This window comes from Scyliorhinus torazame, chromosome 17, assembly GCF_047496885.1.
Source record: "Scyliorhinus torazame isolate Kashiwa2021f chromosome 17, sScyTor2.1, whole genome shotgun sequence".
NCBI lineage: Eukaryota > Metazoa > Chordata > Chondrichthyes > Carcharhiniformes > Scyliorhinidae > Scyliorhinus > Scyliorhinus torazame.
Window position 1 is genome coordinate 90,500,909 of NC_092723.1, and position 21,410 is coordinate 90,522,318.

Sequence of the window (21,410 nt, forward strand, 5' to 3'; positions counted from 1 at the left end):
ATATGTAAGGAAACATGGCAGCATATTTGCGCATGGCAAGCTTCCACAGCCAAAACTAAAACCAAGACCTTGTGGAGAGATGTTCACTCTAAGCTGTATGGAATGTGAAGCTATACAGCAACTTGGAATGTGTTGCGCTGGGAATAAACAGGTTACGTGCAAGTAATGGTCCCTTTAAGATGTGCACATGCACAGTGGCATGTCATTTGTAAAGAGACCTTGCAGTGCACCAAGCCTGCTGTGTAAGGGACATTGGAGTGGAATCTTTTTGAACATTGCCATGGGCTCAGATACAAGCCGGTCTTCACTTCAATCTCATCCAAAAGATGCAGCTCCAACAGGGCAATGCTAAGAATTTCAGCCTCAAGTCTCCAGAGTGTGACTTCAACCCATACACATTTGGACACGGAGGTGTGAGCTCTACCAACTGAGTTCCACTTTGTTTAACATGCCAGTGTTGTTGCACCTGGTGAGGCTTCTCACAGTGAGGCAAAATGCTCTAGAATCATCAGACCCAAGGACATCGATATCCACTAACAAACAAAGCTGACTTTTCTATTTCCCTGCCTCTCACTCTGCCACTCGCTCTCTCTGCGTCTCACTTTCACTGCGTCTCTCGCTCTCTCTGCATCTCTCTTGCTTTCTCTCTTGCGTTCTCTGTTCGCCTCTCATTCTCTCTGCGTCTCTCTCACTCTCTTTGTGCCTCTCCTTCTCTTGCTCTCTATGCACCTCTCTGTCTTGCTGCCTCTGCGTCACTCTCTCTTGCTCTCTCTGCGCCTCGCCCGCTCTCCCTGGATCTCGCCCGCTCTCTGCATCTCGCCCGCTCTCCCTAAGTCTCGCCCGCTCTCCCTGCACCTTGCTCGCTCTCCCTGCGCCTCGCCCGCTCTCCCTGCATCTCGCCCGCGCTCTCTGCATCTTGCCCGCTCGCCCTGCTTCTCGCTCGCTCTCCCTGCATCTCGCTCGCTCTCCCTGCATCTCGCTCACTCTCCCTGTGTCTGCTCGCTCTCCCTGCGCCTCGCTCGCTCTCCCTGCGTGTCGCTCGCTCTCTGCGTCTCGCACACTCTCTGTATCTCGCTCTCTCTGTGTCAAGCTCACTGTCATAGTCATAGAAAAGGCCCTTCAGCCTAGCACATCTACGTCAGTCAAAAACAACCACCGAACTATTCCAGACACATTTTACAGCATTTGGCCCAAAACCATGTTTGCTTTGGCATTACAACTGCACATCTAATTACTTCTTAAATGTTATGAGGGTTTTTGCCTCCACCGCCATTTCAGACAGGGAGTTCTAGACTCCCACCACCCTCTGGGTGAAAAGGTTTTACCTCACATCCCCTAGCTTAAATCATTGATCCCTCTCGCTGAGGGTTTGCCACGCCTTGCAAGATCTAACATGATCTCGCGAGACGTCACAATCTGGGGCGGGATTCTCCGCAATCTGCGCCGCCCCAAAGGTGCGGAATTCTCCGCATCTTGGGGGGCCGAGCCCTCACCTTGAGGGGCTAGGCCTGCGCCGGACTGATTTCCGCCCCGCCAGCTGGCGGGAAAGGCCTTTGGTTCCCCGCCAGCTAGCGCGGAAATGACTCTGCTGTGCGGCACATGCGCGGGAGCGTCAGCGGCCGCTCATGTCATCCCTGCGCATGCGCAGTGGAGGGGGTCTCTTCCGCCTCCACCTTAGTGGAGACCATGGCGAAGGCGGAAGGAAAAGAGTGCCCCCACAGCACAGGCCCGCCTGCGGATCGACCGGGGCCCATTGACAGCGGCGGGACTTCGGCCCATCGCGGACCGGAGAATCGCCGGGGGATTTCCGCCGATCGGCGCGGCGCGATTCCCGCCCCCGCCGAATCTCCGGTGGCGGAGAATTCAGGACACGGCGGGGGCGGGATTCATGCCGGCCCCCGGCGATTCTCCGACCCGGTGGGGGTCGCCCCAGGTTCCTGCTCATTCTGAACAGCTAATCTCACTCGAATATGCACTCGCCTGATCTCCACGAGACCTTGCCAGGTTGGAATTACCAGCCTGCCTTTGCCACCTGGGTGCTACCCTGGCAATGCCAAGGTGCCAAGCTGGCATTTTGCCAGTGCCAGGTATAGAGCCTGGTGGTGCCTTGTGCCCATGTGAGGTGGGATGCGGAGATGCTCGAGGACCTCCTTATTAGTGGGTTGGCGCATTGGGAGCATCCGGAGATCGTCTTGGGGAGTTGAGAAATCGGGGTGCCGTTTTCTCTTCCTGCACTGAGAAGCTCCGGCGAGCAGAGCTCCTCAATGCAGGAAATGCGACTGACTGCGGCCTTGGGAGTTGCTTCCCACTGGGACCTGAAAAAAAGCCAGAGTGGGGTCATTCCCGATGTTGCAAGTGCCAGGAACAACCCCTCTAATCCCATCGAGAAAGGACTCTGTTTTTTTGTTAGATTGCACCCTAAACTCCGAACTCATATATTTTTTTTATCTCCGATCAAGCAAACCCGTTGCAAGTCAAAACCCACTTTTAAATACAGTTAGCAAACATAGAAAGACTTGCTGTATAGAGATGTTGTGGAGAAACCGCTTTGAGGAAACTGCTAGGTTACCGACCAAGTGCTGGGAGATGGGATTAGAATAGTTAGGTGCTTGATGGTCGGTGTGTACACGATGGGCCGATTGGCCTCTTTCTGTGCTGTAATACTCAATGACTCTACGAGAAGGAGAGAGAGATCTTTCAGGAAACAACCTGCAGATTCTTGCCTGTGTCAAACCACTGTTTAACTTCGCAGCATTTGGCAAAAAGCTCCTGTTCTGATCACAGCAAGTTCCTTACTGAAAACTCACAACCTGACTGCTTCAGGGCCTGGCTCCTTCCATTAATTACATCATCTCTATCCTGGAGTCAGACATGCTACCGTTGGGTCAAGAGCACAAGTGCTTCATCATCTCTATCCTACTAACGGGTTAAGACCATCTTAGTAAGTCGAACCACAATCCCTCATTATCTACCCTCCAGGGAAACGTATTCCAATAAACAAACCTCCATTACCCCAATTTAGGTAAACGGTTGAATTAATTATGATCTTACTTTAACTAAAGGACGTGGAAGCTTTGGAGAGAATACAGAAAAGGTTTACCAGGATGCTGCCTGGTATGGAGGAAATTGGGCTGGATTCTCCCAAAATGGGACTATTCTCCACACCGGAGTAAAAACGCTGGTGTTTTACTCTGGAGATTCCTGAGAAAAAGTGGAGCTGATTCAATGCCCTGCAGGGGGCTAGCAGGGTCCCAGAGTAATTCACACAGCTTTAGCTACGGATGCAGGCCCCCGCGCTTCAGGTTTTATATCTGCACATGCGCATGGCGGCGACCTCCAGCGGCCGCGCCGAGCGCCATGGCGGACTTGGGCTGTGGAGGCAGACATAGAAATTAGAGCCCCCCGATCGGCTGCGTGCCCGAGGATCAGACTGCGCGGATATTAACCCCCCCCCACGCCCCCGGTGTCCGATCACCCTGCCCCCCACCTGGGCGGCCGCGGACCGAGTCCGCAGCCGCTACGCCAGCATCCTGACCGGCAATACCAGGTTAGTTCCATGCCGTCGGGAACTCAACTGGTCGGGACCGGAGAATTCCTGAGCGGGCATCTGCCAATGGTCCCCCGGCGGCGCGGTGTACTCCGCGATCACGCCGATTCTCGGGTCCCGGAGAATCGCCGGACTGGAGCGGGGCCCAAACGTGATTTTGGAGCGGGGCTGCGGAGAATCCAGCCAATTAACTCTGAGGATAGAATTTACAGTGCAGAAGGAGGCCATTCGGCCCATCAAGTCTCCACCGGCCCTTGGAAAGAGCACCCTACCCAAGTCCACATCTCCACCCTATTCCTGTAACCCAGTAACCTCACCCCACCTTTTGGACACTAAGGGCAATTTAGCGTGGCCCATCCACCTAACCCGCACATCTTTGGACTGTGTGAGGAAACCGGAGCACCCAGAGGAAACCCACGCAGACACGGGGAGAACGTGCAGACTCCACACAGACAGTGACCCAAGCCTGGAATCAAACCTGGGACTCTGGAGCTGTGAAGCAACTGTGCTAACCACTGTGCTACCGTATGCCCTAATTGGGAGATTGAATGAACTGGGATTGTTCTCCCTAGGGAGACGGTGGCTGAGGGGCGACCTGATAGAAGTTAAAAAAATTATTCGGGGTATAGATAGGGTGAACAGTTGGAGGCTTTTTCCCAGGGCAGAAATGACAATTACAAGGGGGCACAGGTTCAAGGTGAGGGGGGAAAGGTTCAGTGGAGATGTGCGGCGCAAGTCTTTTACACAGAGGGTAGTGGTGGCCTGGAATGCACTGCCAAGTGAGGTGGTTGAGGCAGATTTGTTAGTAACCTTTAAGACTTATCTGGATAGGCACAGTTGGTCTAGATAGGACATGTGATCAGCACAGGTTTGGAGGGCCGAAGAGCCTGTTCCTGTGCTGTATTATTCTTTGTTCTTTGTAATTACCCCTTTTGTAGCCACAAAGCCTGGCTGTCTTTCAAACAGGGATTTTCTAAAACCATTACGGCAGCAGATATATATTTATACCAGCTCACGCTCTTAACCATTACTGCACCAGATACAATATATATCGGACATTCCTACATTCGTCTCATTATTTCCCTCTCTCTCTCTCTACCTCTCTTCCTGTCTCTCTTTCACTCTCTCCCTGTCTCTCTTTCACTCTCTCCCTGTCTCTCTTTCACTCTCTCCCTGTCTCTCTCTCTCTCTCTCCCCCTGTCCCTCTCTCCGTCGGTCTCTTTGCCTGTTTCTCTCTCTCCATCTCTCTCCATCAATCTCCATCTCTCCTCTTCTCGCTCTCTCTCTTTCTCTGCATCTTTCTCTCTCTCCCTCTGTCTCCCTCTCCCTGTCCCTCTCCTTGTCTCTCTCTGTGTGTCTCTCTCACTGCCTTTCTCTCTCTCTCCCCATGTCTCTCTTTCTCTCCCTGTCTCTCTTTCACTCTCTCCCAGTCTCTCTCTCTCTCTCTCTCTCTCCCTGTCCCTCTCTCCCTCCCTGACTGTCTCTCTCTCTCCTCCTGTCGGTCTCTTTGCCTGTTTCTCTCTCTCTGTCTCTCTCCATCTCTCTCCATCAATCTCCATCTCTCCTCTTCTCGCTCTCTCTCTGTCTCTGCATCTTTCTCTCTCTCCCTCTACCTGTCTCTCTCCACCCTCTCTCCATGTCTTACCTCCTCTCTCATCCTCTGCAGCATGGTGCCTGTTTCCTGATTTTAAATACCACAAGTGAACCGTGACATCGTCACTTCCGCCTGGCGGAGGCGGAGCGTTGTGGGAAGTCAAGGCTATTGGGCAGGCCCGTTAATGATATGCACACAACTGTGACTGTACAATTTGCATGACCACGCCCGCGGATGGCATGGAATGCATTCACGCCACTGTTGAGGCACTGTTGGGTGCCAGGCGCCGGTCTTGATTTTCGGCTAATGCTCTGCCGTCGCTTGACAGAGAATCCCTCCCTAAGTGTGGTTAGAGGGCGGCAAGGAATTTGCCAACTGATACCTGGAAACCTTTTCATTAGATTGTACCCCCCTGCCTTTCTTTCTCCCTGTCTCTTTCTCTCTCCTTGTCTCTTTCTCTCTCCTCAACTCTTTCTCTCTCCCAGTCTCGTTCTCTCTCCCGGCTCTTTCTCTCTCCCTGTCTCTTCCTCTCTCCCTGCCTTTCTCTCTCCCTGTCTCTTTATCTCTCTCTGCCTCTTTCTTTCCCACTGTCTCTTTCTCTCTCCCTGCCTTTCTCGCTCCACAACTCTTTCTCTCTCCCTGTCTCTTTCTCTCTCCCTGTCTCTTTCTCTCTCCATGTCTCTTTCTCGCTCCCCGACTCTTTCTCTCTCCCTGTCTCTTTCTCGCTCCCCGTCTCTTTCTCTCTCCATGTCTTTCTCGCTCCCTATCTCCTCTCTCCCTGTCTCTTTCTCGCTCCCTGTCTCTTTCTCTCCCCCTGTCTCTTTCTCTCTCCCTGTCTCTTTCTCGCTCCCTGTCTCTTTCTCTTTCCCTGTCTCTTTCTCTCTCCCTGTCTCTTTCTCTCTCCCTGTCTCTTTCGCGCTCCCTGTCTCTTTCTCTCTCCCTGTCTCTTTCTCTCTCCCCGTCTCTTTCTCTCTCCGTCTTTTTCTCGCTCCCTGTCTCTTTCTCTCTCCCTGTCTCTTTCTCTCTCTCTGTCTCTTTCTCTCTCCCTGTCTCTTTCTCTCTCCTGTCTCTTTCTCGCTCCCTGTCTCTTTCTCTCTCCATGTCTCTTTCTCTCTCCCTGTCTCTTTCTCTCTCCCTGTCTCTTTCTCGTTCCTTGTCTCTTTCTCGTTCCCTGTCTCTTTCTTGCTCCCTGTCTCTTTCGCGCTCCCTCTCTTTCTCTTTCCCTGTCTCTTTCTCTCTCCCCGTCTCTTTCTCTCTCCGTCTTTTTCTCGCTCCCTCTCTCTTTCTCTCTCCCTGTCTCTTTCTCTCTCTCTGTCTCTTTCTCTCTCCCTGTCTCTTTCTCTCTCCATGTCTCTTTCTCTCTCCTGTCTCTTTCTCGCTCCCTGTCTCTTTCTCTCTCCATGTCTCTTTCTCTCTCCCTGTCTCTTTCTCTCTCCCTGTCTCTTTCTCGTTCCGTGTCTCTTTCTCGTTCCCTGTCTCTTTCTTGCTCCCTGTCTCTTTCGCGCTCCCTCTCTTTCTCTTTCCCTGTCTCTTTCTCTCTCCCCGTCTCTTTCTCTCTCCCTGTCTTTTTCTCACTCCCTGCCTCTTTCTCACTCCCTGTCTCTTTCTCTCTCACTGTCTCTTTCTCTCTCCCTGTCTCTTTCTCTCTCCATGTCTCTTTCTCTCTCGCTGTCTCTTTCTCACACCCTGTCTCTTTCTCTTTCCATGTCTCTTTCTCTCTCCCCGACTCTTTCTCTCTCACTGTCTCTTTCTGTCTCCCTGTCTCTTTCTCGCTTCCTGTCTCTTTCTCGCTCCCAGTCTCTTTCTCTCTCCCTGTCTCTTTCTCGCTCCCTGTCTCTTTCTCTCTCCTTGTCTCTTTCTCGCTCCCTGTCTCTTTCTCGCTCCCTGCCTTTCTCTCTCCCTGTCTCTTTCTCTCTCCCTGTCTCTTTCTCTCTCCCTGAATCTTTCTCGCTCCTTGTCTCTTTCTCGCTCTCTGTCTCTTTCTAGCTCCCTGTCTCTTTCTCGCTCATTGTCTCTTTCTCGCTCCCTGTCTCTTTTTCTCTCCCTGTCTAGAATCCATTATCAACGTTTTAATAGCTGAGTAAGTACTTAGAAAACAGTGGCAGGATCGGACAGAGTCAGTATGGATTTAAGAAGGGGAAATCATGCTTGACAAATCTACTTGAATTCTTTGAGGATGTATGTCGTAGCGTTGATGTGGGAGAGCCAAAGGATGCGGTTTATTTGGACTTTCAGAATGCTTTCCACAAAGTCCTGCGTAAGAAATTAGCACGGAAAATTAAAGTGCATGGGATTAGTGGTAGTGTATTGAGGTGGATAGAAAACTGGTTGGCAGACAGAAAACAATGAGTAGGAATTAACCAGTTTTTTAAAAATTGGCAGACCGTGTCTAGCGCAGAAATCAGTGCCAGGACCCCAGCTATTCACAATATATATCAATGATTTAGATGAGGGAACAAAATGTAATATCTCCAAATCTGCAGATGGCACCAGTTTATGTGCGAGGCTGAGCTGTGAGGAGGAAGCAGAGATCCTTCAATATGATTTGGACAAGTTGAGTGAATGGGCCAATGAATGGCAGATGCAGTATAATTTGGATAAATGTGAGGTTTACACTTTGGTAGCAATAGCGAGAAAGTAGATTATTATCTGAATGACCATAAATTTGGAGAGGGAAATGTGCAATGGGACCTGGATGTCCTCGTACACCTGTCACTGAAGGTAAGCATGCAGGTGCAGCAGGTGGTAAAGAAGGCAAGTGGTATTGTTATGGGCCAGGGTTTAGAGAACTCCAAAGAATATCATGGAGATCACCTGACCCACGGCTTTTAGAAGATTGTGGTATGGGGAGCACACGGCCCACTCTACAGGTGTGGTGCAGCAGTAATTTTTAAAGCAAAACAATGTTTATTCTATCAACTCAGTTAACCTTTTTAAAATAGACAGTGAACATCTTAGCAACCATCAATTCAAATACACCCCCCAAAGAATACAACACTCTAAGTAATCCTTAAACTGTCCTTTTAACATCCATAAGACAAAAATCCTTTTTACAGAAGCACATCAGGTTTAAATTCCCAACTGAGAGCAGTTATCACTCTGAATTCATCAAATGATCTAGGGATAGTCTTTAGATTGCAGGGAGATCGAAATTACACCTTCTTTGGCTGGCTGCAGCTCCAACACTAAAATGAAACCAAAAACCACAGACACACCCAAGCTTTTCCTCAAAGCTAAACTAAAAAGCAGAGCCAGAGCTCAGCTCCACTCTTCCGTGTATGCTTTCTGATACATCCGGTTTATTTCTACATCTTTCTGTTGTAACTCCGCCAATTTTCTTGAACTAAAAATATCCGCCTCCCCCTCCACCTGTTCTTGTTCTTTTTTAACCATCTGATCAAAAATCGTTTCTGATAATTCCACTTCAACTTTATCTTCACGCTTTGATGTCTCCTCTTGTCTTAACCTGTGACTTTGTGACCTTGTTACTACACAATCCAGAAAAATGCCTGGATACTCGTCCTTCAACACGTCAGTTGTCTGATTTTCCACTGGCTTATCAACCACAATAGGCATCACTCCCACCTGCGATCCAGCTACATCATTACCCAAGATAAACTGTATTCCTGGACAAGATAGTTTCTCTATTACTCCGACTACCACTTCACCACTCTTCACTGGACTTTCCAACCTGACCTGATATAATGGAACACTACTCTTCTCACCCTGAATTCCAATATTACCATCTTTTCTGGCAATATTCCTCCCAAACTACATAATTCCTCATCTCTTAGTATTAAAGATTGACTAGCTCCTGTATCTCTTAAAATTGTGACTGCTTTACCTGCTCCTGATACACATGAGTAAACTTTAACCACACAAGTAAACTGGCACCTTCTTATCAATCACCTTTTGATCAGGCTGTACAGTCTTTTGCACCTCCTTCGCTTCACTTGGTCTTTCCTTTACCACTTTAACAAACCCCACTGTCTTATCATGTTTTACCATATCAGCCTTCGCAGTGTTTTTCTTCAACCACCAACACTGTGACTTTCCATGGCCTAGTTTATTACAGTGAAAACATTTTAAATGTTTCATGTCTCTTCCATCCTCCTGGATTCCTTTTTTAATCTGAGGTACACTCTCCTTATTATCTCCCATCAGATCACCTTTGCCTCGACCACTTGAGAATGTCTCATGACCCTAGTTTCTATCCCTCACAGGCTGAAACTGATGTCGGAAACCAAGCTTTGATTTATGAACTAATTCATAATCATCTGCCATTTCTGCTCTAACCTCGCAGTTTTAACCCTCTGCTCTTCCACAGAGGATCCCTGAGTGGTGTCCCTCAGGGATCAGAGTTGGGCCCACAATTGTTCACAATTTACATAGATGATTTGGAGTTGGGGACCAAGGGCAATGTGTCCAAGTTTGCAGACGACACTAAGATGAGTGGTAAAGCAAAAAGTGCAGAGGATACTGGAAGTCTGCAGAGGCATTTGGATAGGCTAAGTGAATGGGCTAGAGTCTGGCAGATCGAATGCAATGTTGACAAATGTGAGGTTATCCATTTTGGTAGGAATAACAGCAAAAGGGATTATTATTTAGATGATAAAATATTGAAACATGCTGCTGTGCAGAGAGACCTGGGTGTGCTAGTGCATGAGTCACAAAAAGTTGGTTTACAGGTGCAACAGATGATTAAGAAGGCAAGTTGAATTTTGTCCTTCATTGCTAGAGGGATGGAGTTTAAGACTAGGGAGGTTATGCTGCAGTTGTATAAGGTGTTAGCGAGGTCACACCTGGAGTATTGTGTTCAGTTTTGGTCTCCTTACTTGAGAAAGGACATAATGGCACTGGAGGGTGTGCAGAGGAGATTCACTAGGTTAATCCCAGAGCTGAAGGGGTTGGATTACGAGGAGAGGTTGAGTAGACTGGGACTGTACTCGTTGGAATTTAGAAGGTTGAGGGGGGATCTTATAGAAACATATAAAATTATGAAGGGAATAGATAGGATAGATGCGGGCAGGTTGTTTCCACTGGCGGGTGAAAGCAGAACTAGGGGGCATAGCCTCAAAATAAGGGGAAGTAGATTTAGGACTGAGTTTAGGAGGAACTTCTTCACCCAAAGGGTTGTGAATCTATGGAATTCCTTGCCCAGTGAAGCAGTAGAGGCTCCTTCATTAAATGTTTTTAAGATAAAGATAGACAGTTTTTTGAAGAATAAAGGGATTAAGGGTTATGGTGTTCGGGCCGGAAAGTGGAGCTGAGTCCACAAAAGATCAGCCATGATCTCATTGAATGGCGGAGCAGGCTCGAGGGGCCAGATGGCTCCTGCTCCTAGTTCATATGTTCTTATGAGTTCTCACTACATCAGGAATTGAATTTTTAAACTCCCCAAAAATATAATTTCTCTGAGAGCATCATACGTTTGGTCTAATTTCAAAGCCCTTATCCACCTATCAAAATTAATCTGTGTGATCCTTTCAAATTCCATGTATGTTTGACCAAATTTTTTCCTTAAATTTCTAAACCTTTCTCTGTAGGCTTCAGGCACTAGTTCATATGCACCTAAGATGGATTTTTCCACCTCCTCATACGTCCCAGATACCTCCTCCAATAGTGATGCAAACACTTCTCGAGCTCTACCTACCAGCTTTGTTCGAATCAGTAATATCCACATGTCCAGTGGCCATTTCATTTGTTTAGCTAACTTTTCAAATGAAATGAAAAGGCTTCTACCTCCTTCTCATCAAACTTTGGCACTGCGTGAACATATTTAAATAGATCCCCACCAAGCCTTCGACTATGGTGCTCTTTCTCACTATGCTCCAACTGTACGTTTCCCTTTACGCCCACCAATTTTAACTGACTGTCATGTTTCAAGGCCATTTTCTGAAGTTCAAACTCTCTCTCTTTATCTTTTTCCCTGATCTGTATCTCCCTTTCTCTTTCTTTTTGTTGTGCTAGGGCTATTCATTCTGTTTTCCTTTCTTCTCTCTGTTTTTCTTTTTCCTCTCTCTCTCTTTCGTATTCAAGCTGCTTTAATTCTTTCTCATGTTCCATTTGTTTAATTTGTAACTCAATTTTTGCCATTTCCAATGAGTCAAACTGTATCTCAGGCAATTTTAAATGCTTAGCCACTGTCATTGTTCCCTGACCTTTTCGCATTTTGTCCGGTAATGTTAACTGCAATGTTTTTGCCAACTCTAAAAGCCTGTTTTTAGTCACTGTCCATAAGGTACTGTGACCGTCACCACCCCCAAACACCTCAGAGCCTCTGAAAGAGCCATTGTCCAGAACACACTCCCTACTTAAACTGAAATACCACACCTGAAAAGCAACCACAATATGCTCACCCTCACTGTCTTTAAGTTCACAAAGCCAATCCAATAGATCGACTTTTATCACGGGCAAGCCCCCAATTTGTTATGGGCCAGGGTTTAGAGAACTCCAAAGTATATAATGGAGTTCACCTGACCCATGACATTTACTAGATTGTAGTATGGGGAGCACACAGCCCACTCCACAGGTGTGGTGCAGCAGAAATGTAAATGTAATTTTTAAAGCAAAACAATGTCTATTCTATCAACTCAGTTAACCTTTTTAAAACATACAGTGAACATCTTAGCAACCATCAATTCAAATTCACCCCCCAAAGAATACGACACTCTAAGTAATCCTGAAACTGTCCTTTTAACATCCATAAGACAAAAATCCTTTTTACAGAAGCACATAGAATCAGAGAAGTTACAGTGCAGAAGGAGGCTATTCGGCCCATCGAGTCTGCACCTGCTCTTGGAAAGAGCACCCGACCCAAGCCCACACATCTACCCTATCCCCATAACCCAGTAACCCCACCCAACACTAAGGGCAATTTTGGACACTAAGGGCAATTTAGCATGGCCAACCCACCTAACCTGCACATTTTTGGACTGTGGGAGGAAACCGGAGCACCGGGAGGAAACCCACGCATACACGAGGAGAGCGTGCAGACTCCTCATAGACAGTGACCCCAGCCGGGAATCGAACCTGGGACCCTGGAGCTATGAAGCAATTGTGCTAACCACTGTGCTACTGTGCTGCTCTGATTTAAACATCAGGTTTAAATTCTCTACTGATAGCAGTTATCACTCTGAATTCACCAAATGATCTAGATGGTCTTTAGATTGCAGAGAGATCAAAATTACACCTTCTTTGGCTGGCTTCAGCTCCAACACTAAAACGAAACCAAAGAACACAGACATACCCAAACGCTTCTGGGAACTGGAGCTGAAGCTGGATGAACTTCGGATCATCCGGGAGGCACGGGGGTGATAGAGAAGAGTTACAGGGAGGTAACCACACCCAAGGTACAGGATTAGAATAGCTGGGTTACAGTCAGGGGAAAAAAAACAAACAGGCAGACAGTGCAGGGATCCCTCGTGGCCGTTCCCCTTCAAAGCAAGTATACCGTTTTGGATGCTGTTGGGGGGGGTGACCTACCGGGGGAAGGCCCTAGCGCCCAGGTCTCTGGCACTGAGTCTGGCTCTGGGGCTCAGAAGGGAAGGGGGGAGAATAGAAAAGCAATAGTTGTAGGAGATTCAATGGTTAGGGGAATAGATAGGAGATTTAGTGGTCTGTGGGAGGGTGAGCAGCCAGAAGTCGTGGTGCACATTGGTACCAACGACGTAGGTAGGAAAAGGGGTGTGGAGGTAATAAATGAGTTTAGGGAGTTAGGTTGGAAGTTAAAAGCCAGGACAGACACAGTTGTCATCTCTGGTTTGTTGCCGGTGCCACGTGATAGCGAGGCTAGGAATAGGGAGAGAGTGCAGTTGAACACGTGGCTGCAGGAATGGTGTAGGAGGGAGGGCTTCAGGTATTTGGATAATTGGAGCGCATTCTGGGGAAGGTGGGACCTGTACAAGCAGGACGGGTTGTATCTGAACCAGAGGGGCGCCAATATCCTGGGAGGGAGGTTTTCTAGTACTCTTCAGGAGGGTTGAAACTAATTTGGCAGGAGAATGGGAACCGGATTTGTAGTCCAGCAACTAAGGTAGCCGATATTCAGGACGCCAAAGCGTGTAGTGAGGCAGTGGGGAAGGGAACACTGACAAAGGAGAGTATTTGCAGGCACGGAGATGGGTTGAAGTGTGTATACTTCAACGCAAGAAGCATCAGGAATAAGGTGGGTGAACTTAAGGCATGGTTCGGTACTTGAGACTACGATGTGGTGGCCATCACGGAAACTTGGATAGAAGAGGGGCAGAAAAGGTTGTTGGAGGTCCCTGGTTATAGATGTTTCAATAAGATTAGGGAGGGTGGTAAAAGAGGTGAGGGGGGTGGCATTGTTAATTAGAGATAGTATAACAGCTGCAGAAAGGCAGTTCGAGGAGTATCTGCCTACTGAGGCAGTATGGGTTGAAGTCAGAAATAGGAAAGGAGCAGTCACCTTGTTAGGATTTTTCTATGGGCCCCCCAATAGGAGCAGAGATGTGGAGGAACAGATTGGGAAACTGATTTTGGAAAGGTGCAGAAGTCACAGGGTAGTAGTCATGGGTGACTTTAACTTTCCAAACATTGAGTGGAAACTCTTTAGATCAAATAGTTTGGATGGGGTGGTGTTTGTGCAGTGTGTCCAGGAAGCTTTTCTAACACAGTATGTAGATTGTCCGACCAGAGGAGGGGCAATTTTGGATTTAGTACTTGGTAATGAACCAGGGCAAGTGATAGATCTGTTAGTGGGGGAGCATTTTGGAGATAGTGACCACAATTCTGTGACTTTCACTTTAGTAATGGAGAGGGATAGGTGCGTGCAACAGGGCAAGGTTTACAATTGGGGGAAGGGGAAATACGATGTTGTCAGACAAGAATTGAAGTGCATAAGTTTGGAACATAGGCTGTCAGGGAAGGACACAAGTGAAATGTGGAACTTGTTCAAGGAACAGGTGCTACGTGTCCTTGATATGTATGTCCCTCTCAGGCAGGGAAGAGATGGTCGAGTGAGTTGACAAGAGAGGTTGAATGTCTTGTTAAGAGGAAAAGGAGACTTATGTGAGGCTGAGGAAACAAGGTTCAGACAGGGCGTTGGAGGGATACAAGGTAGCCAGGAGGAAACTGAAGAAAGGAGAGCTAAGAGAGGGCATGAATAATCTTTGGCGGGTAGGATCAAGGAAAACCCCAAGGCCTTCTACACATATGTGAGAAATATGAGAATGACTAGAGCGAGGGTAGGTCCGATCAAGGACAGTAGCGGGAGATTGTGTATGGAGTCTGAAGAGATAGGAGAGGTCTTGAACGAGTACTTTTCTTCTGTATGTACAAATGAGAGGGGCCATATTGTTGGAGAGGACAGTGTGAAACAGACTGGTAAGCTCGAGGAAATACTTGTTAGGAAGGAAGATGTGTTGGGCATTTTGAAAAACTTGAGGATAGACAAGTCCCCCGGGCCTGACGGGATATATCCAAGGATTCTATGGGAAACAAGAGATGAAATTGCAGAGCCGTTGGCAATGATCTTTTCGTCCTCACTGTCAACAGGGGTGCTACCAGGTGATTGGAGAGTGGCGAATGTCGTGCCCCTGTTCAAAAAAGGGAATAAGGATAACCCTGGGAATTACAGGCCAGTTAGTCTTACTTCGGTGGTAGGCAAAGTAATGGAAAGGGTACTGAAGGATAGGATTTCTGAGCATCTGGAAAGACATTGCTTGATTAGGGATAGTCAGCACGGATTTGTGCGGGGTAGGTCTTGCCTTCCAAGTCTTATTGAATTCTTTGAGGAGGTGACCAAGCATGTGGATGAAGGTAAAGCAGTGGATGTAGTGTACATGGATTTTAGTAAGGCATTTGATAAGGTTCCCCATGGTAGACTTCCGCAGAAAGTAAGGAAGCATGGGATAGTGGGAAATTTGGCCAGTTGGATAACGAACTGGCTAACCGATAGAAGTCAGAGAGTGGTGCTAGATGGCAAATATTCAGCCTGGATCCCAGTTACCAGTGGCATACCGCAGGGATCAGTTCTGGGTCCTCTGCTGTTTGTGATTTTAATTAATGACTTGGATGAGGGAGTTGAAGGATGGGTCAGTAAATTTGCAGATGATATGAAGATTGGTGGAGTTGTGGATAGTGAGGAGGGCTGTTGTCGGCTGCAAAGAGACATAGATAGGATGCAGAGCTGGGCTGAGAAGTGGCAGATGGAGTTTAACCCTGAAAAGTGTGAGGTTGTCCATTTTGGAAGGACAAATATGAATGCGGAATACAGGGTTAACGGTAGAGTTCTTGGCAATGTGGAGGAGCAGAGAGATCTTGGGGTCTATGTTCATACATCTTTGAAAGTTGCCACTCAAGTGGATAGAGCTGTAAAGAAGGCCTATGGTGTGCTTGCGTTCATTAACAGAGGGATTGAATTTAAGAGCCATGAGGTGATGATGCAGCTGTACAAAACTTTGGTAAGGCCACATTTGGAGTACTGTGTACAGTTCTGGTCGCCTCATTTTAGGAAGGATGTGGAAGCTTTGGAAAAGGTGCAAAGCAGAGTTACCAGGATGTTGCCTGGAATGGAGAGTAGGTCTTACGAGGAAAGGTTGAGGGTGCTAGGCCTTTTCTCATTAGAACGTAGAAGGATGAGGGGCGACTTGATAGAGGTTTATAGGATGATCAGGGGAATAGATAGAGTAGACAGTCAGAGACTTTTTCCCCGGGTGGAACAAACCATTACAAGGGGACATAAATTTAAGGTGAATGGTGGAAGATATAGGGGGGATGTCAGAGGTAGGTTCTTTACCCAGAGAGTAGTGGGGGCATGGAATGCACTGCCTGTGGAAGTAGTTGAGTCGGAAACATTAGGGACCTTCAAGCAGCTATTGGATAGGTACATGGATCACGGTAGAATGATGTAGTGTAGATTTATTTGTTCTTAAGGGCAGCACGGTAGCATTGTGGATAGCACAATTGCTTCATAGCTCCAGGGTCCCAGGTTCGATTTCGGCTTGGGTCACTGTCTGTGTGGAGTCTGCACATCCTCCCCGTGTCTGCGTGGGTTTCCTCCGGGTGCTCCGGTTTCCTCATACAGTCCAAAGATGTGCACATTAGGAGGATTGGCCATTCTAAATTGCCCTTAGTGTCCAAAATTGCCCTTAGTGTTGGGTGGAGGTGTTGACTATGGGTAGGTGCTCCAGAGCAAGAGCTCAGCTCCACCCACACTCTGACATCACTGCAGCCACTTGAGCAGACAAACATTTCTTAAAGTGACATTCCCATGACAGTATGCTGGCCTGCATTGCAAGAGGATTCGAGAACAGCAGCAGGGATTTCTTGCTGCCATTACACAGGGCCTTGGTAAGGCCACACCTGGAATAATATGTGCAATTTTGGTCTCCTTATCTGAGGAAGGATGTTCTTGCAATAGAAAGGAGGGCGACCCTATACCCCGGCCCGGGAGAAAGGCCATTAGGCGCTGCCGTTCGCCCTGCCTGGATGCAGGTGGCAGAGGCAGTCAGCGCCATGGATAACGTCATCCAGTGCAGCAGAAAACTGCATGACCCGTCAGGGCGGCCAGGGTGAGTTGGCAGCGCCATGCCCCTGGCACTAACTCTGCCCCCCCCTCCCCCCAGGGACGGCTGAATCCCCACCCTGACCGACAAACTGCTGCCATAGCCAAGTGCCCTGGCCATGCTACCCACCCCTGGGCTGCATCTGTTGGAACGTCTAAACGTTTTGTTGTATGTGTTCCACCGTAGGAGAAGGCAGGGAGCGGGAGAAGACCGGAGGGGACCACCAGGCCTGTGGCCATCACCATGCCCGAGCAGAGGGCTGAACGTGTCCAGTGGCTGAGACAAAAGTGAAGTCACGGGCGAGGACATGAGACTCCACTCAGTTGCGGTTCCCCATGACATGTGTTTCGAGACCTCCCCTCACACTCACCCCCCCCCCACTCCCACACCACCCTTACCCACACACTCCCTTTTCTCGCTCAACCCCGCACCCCCTCACCCCACACCACCCTCATACCACCCTCACCCTCACACCACCCGCACCATCCATCACCAAACCCCCCCCTAGCTGCGTTCTAATCATACATGTCGTCTTGTGTCTTGCAGGACCTGCCAGAGATGGGGCCAGTCCATCTGGTGTCCCCCGCCCCCATCCAGAGCCGGTAGCACTGACGGGGAGAGCAGCCCGAACACTAGCCCTCTGCCCGAGACTCAGGACACCTGATTTCCCATCACAGCTGTTTCCAGCACCCTCTGCCATCCCAGATACTCTCACCTCAGTTAGGCACTTCAATGAAGAGGCTCCTGTGACACTATCTAATGTGCACTACACAGCTGATCTGGTACAGCAGGTGGAGGTAGGAGCACCCACGGGGCCGGGCGGTTGGAAGACAGGCCGGTCCCAGGAACCAGCTGCTGCCCAGATGGGTCCCAGGCTCCTGGAACATCCAGTCTCAACCACAGTGCAGATGCAGTCAGAGAGCCAGGTTGCACAAGAGAGGATGTCGGCGAGCATCCAGCACCTGCGGGCGCAGGTGGAGGAGTCGAACCATGTGCTGGAGCAATGGGTGGTGCCGGCCATGCGTGCCACCCAGGCCAACACTGCACGGGTGGTGACCGTGATGGAGGCATTGGGGACAACGGTTTTGGCTATGGATCTGTGTGTCCAAGGCCTGGGGCAGTCTATGCAGGTAATGGCCGAGGCCCAGGACAGGCTGCCCTCTCACAGGCAGCCATGTGCCAGAGCTGCCTGGACATCGCAACGGCACTCCTCAGTGTGGCCCAGTCACAGCAGGCCATGGCTGGGAACGTCGGCGGCATTGCCAGTGCTGGCCGGCGTGGCACAGACACTGAGGGAGGTGCCCCAGTGCCAGAAGGAGGTGGCCCAGTCACTGGCTGATGTGACACAGACCCAGAAGGTGGTGGCACAGTCGCAGGGTGATGTGGTGCTGTCCCAGATGGAGATGGTCCACTCGCTGTGCTCCATTGCCACGAGCAAGCAGACCTTGGTCGAGACCAGAGAGGACTTCCAGAACTGGCAGTTCTCTGCCATTGGGGGGGCCTTGGTATGGCTCTGCTCGCACCGCCGCCCCATGGAGTAGCCCGGCGGCTATCGGGCACCCTGAGGGAGGAGGAGGTGATGGTGCACGTGCTGGTGTCTCCCGCAGGGGAGGTGTCGGAACACCTCGGAACCTGCCATCCGAATCCCAGGGATTCAGTGCGACCTTGAGATGGAATGGCCAACTCACATACAAGGATCACCAAGGTGGATGGTCAACCGTGGGCAGGGGTCAGATGTTTTCATATGAAGTGGAGCACCAAAGCTCATCGCAGCGTGGGTTTTCATCACCCTCTATCCCATGGACCAGACCCGCTATTAATGCCAACCCAGGGCCCCAACCTCGTAGCGCTGCAGGTATGTATAACACAGGGGGTGCAAGAGGGATGGGAAGTGAGGGGGGGGGGGTTTGGATGTGGTGTCCGTGCCCCTGGCCTGCCCCAGCCTCCACCCCCCTCCTAGTTGGAGGCAACCAGAGCGTTCCGCGCACGTTGGCCTTGGCGCACACGTCATGTGGCCTCCTGTGTCTACCCGGGCCCCATGTCCTGCTCTTCGTCCCCCTCTCCTGCATCCTCCTCGTCGGACGAGGCCTGCCCTTCGTCCTCATCCTCCTCCTCTAGCACATTGCTCCTCTGCTGCACCATGTTATGCAGGATGGAGCATGCTGCCGCGATGCGGCAACCCTCTCAGCCTCGTACTGGAGGGCCCCTCCAGAGCGGTCCAGGCACCTGAAGCGCATCTTCAGGAGGCTGAAGCACTGCTCGACCACACTCCTGGTCGTTTTATGCGCGTCATTGTAGCGGGTCTCTGTGTCGGTCTGTGGCCTTTGGATAGATGTCGTCAGCCACGGCCGCAGTCATTATCTCCTGTCGCCCAGGGGCCAACCCCTCAGCCGGCGGGTGGTTGAACATGTCCGGGATCGCCGGGTGTGCCAGGATGAAGGCGCCGTGCACACTGCCTGGGTATCGTGCGCCGGACATGTACGATGTGCAGCTGATTAGATTTTCATTTTGATTTTTATTTGATTTATTGTCACATGTACTGAAGTACAGTGAAAAGTATTTTTCTGCGGCCGAGGGAACGTACACAGTACCTACATAGTGGACAAAAAGAATAATCAACAGAGTGATGCATGATCAATCACTACTGAAGCGAGATTGTAGTCCAATTGAAGGCTTTAATGAACACGTAGTTACCCCAGCAGCTCCGGGAGTACAGAATGACTGCTGTGGGTGAAACACAGACTCTTATGCTCCGCCTGCTGGGTGGAACCAGCAGGCAGATTCTACCACTCATACTACGGTATAAGGTACATCCCACCTAGGTACCGCGATACCCCTAATACAGCCTACCACACAGAGTACATTGACAAATGGTGCATCGACAAACAGTGATTGGTTACAGTGCGGAACAAGGGGCCAAACAAAGCAAATATACGAGCAAGAGCAGCATAGGACGTTGAGAATAATGTTCTTACAGGGAACAGATCAGTCCGAGGGAGAGTCATTGAGGAGTCTAGTAACTGTGGGGGAGAAGCTGTTCCTATGTCTGGATGAGAGGGTCTTCAGACTTCTGTATCTTTTGCCTGATGGAAGGGGCTGGAAGAAGGCAATGCCTGGGTGTGAGGGGTCTCTGCTGTCTGCCTTCCTGAGGCAGCGGGAGGTGTAGACAGAATCAATGTGAGGGTGGCAATCTTGTGTGATGCGTTGAGCTGAGATCACCGCACTCTGCAGTTTCTTGCGATCTTGGGCCGAGCAGTTGCCATACCAAGCTGTAATGCAGCCGGATAGGATGCTCTCTGTGGCACATCTGTAGAAGTTTGTGAGAGTCGATGCAGACATGCCGAATTTCTGAGACATTGTTGGGTACAGACCAACTGAACGTTCATTGAGTGGTACCTCTTTTGGTTTGTGTCGAGTGGCCTGTTATCCGCAGTTGCCTGTATGGGGACATGCATCCCGTCTATCACCCCCTGGACCCGTAGCATCTGTGCGATGGTGGCGAACCCCACTGGGCTCCTGGTGGGCTCAGTCCACACCGAAATGGATGCATTGATCCGCCTGGGCATAAAGGGCCTCCGTGACAGCAGATGCATCTGTGCACCAAGGTATGTGAGATCCCGGAAAGGTCCCCACTTGGCGCCTGGAAGGACCCCGTGGCATAGAGGTTTAGGGTGACTGTCACCTTGACGGTTACCGGGAGTGGATGTCCTTCCCCATACACCCGCAGTGCCAGGTGTGCCAACATCTGGCAGATGTGTTGCACTGTCTCTGCTCAGCCGGAATCTTCGACGTCATGCCCGGTCTGGCAGGTCCTCGAATGTCAGGCGCTGCCGGTATACACGAGGCCTCATGCAGTGCCTCCTTTGCACCTCCTCCTCATCGACCTGTTGGGTGGCTGGATCTCCAGCCTTTGTGGCTGCCAACTGCCCGTCTGCAGCCTACTCAGCTGCTGCCCAGTACTCTGCTGCTTGCTCCGCTGCTACAGCTTCCACCTCCTTTTCAAGCAGCAGGGTGGGGTGCCTGGGACGGGTGGTGGGGGTGGGTGCACTCATACAGCCGGTGTCACTGTAGAACCAGCAGCTGGGATGGGTGTCAGTGGGTGCACAGCAAGATGGCCACCGTAATGGCGGTCGATGCCTGGACACCGCCCCAGACGCCTGGGGGGTCACCCCGGCTGCTCATTCTGCTCCACCCCTCCCTTCCCATCCCAGCCAGCACGGCCAGTGTCCAGGCCGGCAGCCTGCAGTTGCTCCTCTCCGTCTCCTATCTCTTCTCCCTCTCTATCATCAGCAACCACGCCAGGTTCACAATTTTTAAAACCACAAGTGAACCACGCCATCGGGAACTCAGGCCATCATAGGTGGAGAATCGCGGAAGCCCCGGAAAATACCGAGTCGGGCCCGCTAATGAATTGCAAACGGCGTTTAAACGCCGTGTAGTGTGTGTTGAATTTCCGCCATTTTCGGGGTGCCGGAAAGTCGCAATTTGGCATCAAACCAGCACCTACCGCGGTTTTGGCGTTGGAGGCTATTCTCCACCCAATCGCATTTCCCGGTTTTGGCGTAGCCCGACGTGGAGATCTCCGGGTGCTCCGGTTTCCTCCCACAGTCCAAAGATGTGCAGGTTATGTGGATTAGCCAAGCTAAATTGCCCTTAGATTGGGTGGGGTTACTGCTTTACGGGGATCGGGTGGAGGTGTGGGCTTAAGCGGGGTGCTCTTTCCAAGAGCCAGTGCAGA

The 21,410-nt window shown here is 50.1% G+C and overlaps 1 protein-coding gene across 12 annotated transcripts in view; it reads left to right on the top strand.

Annotated features, from left to right (window-relative positions):
* The window catches only part of LOC140393996 (voltage-dependent L-type calcium channel subunit alpha-1S-like), an 804,045-nt gene that overhangs the window by 235,014 nt on the left and 547,621 nt on the right, over window positions 1-21,410 (top strand). The window lies entirely within an intron of this gene.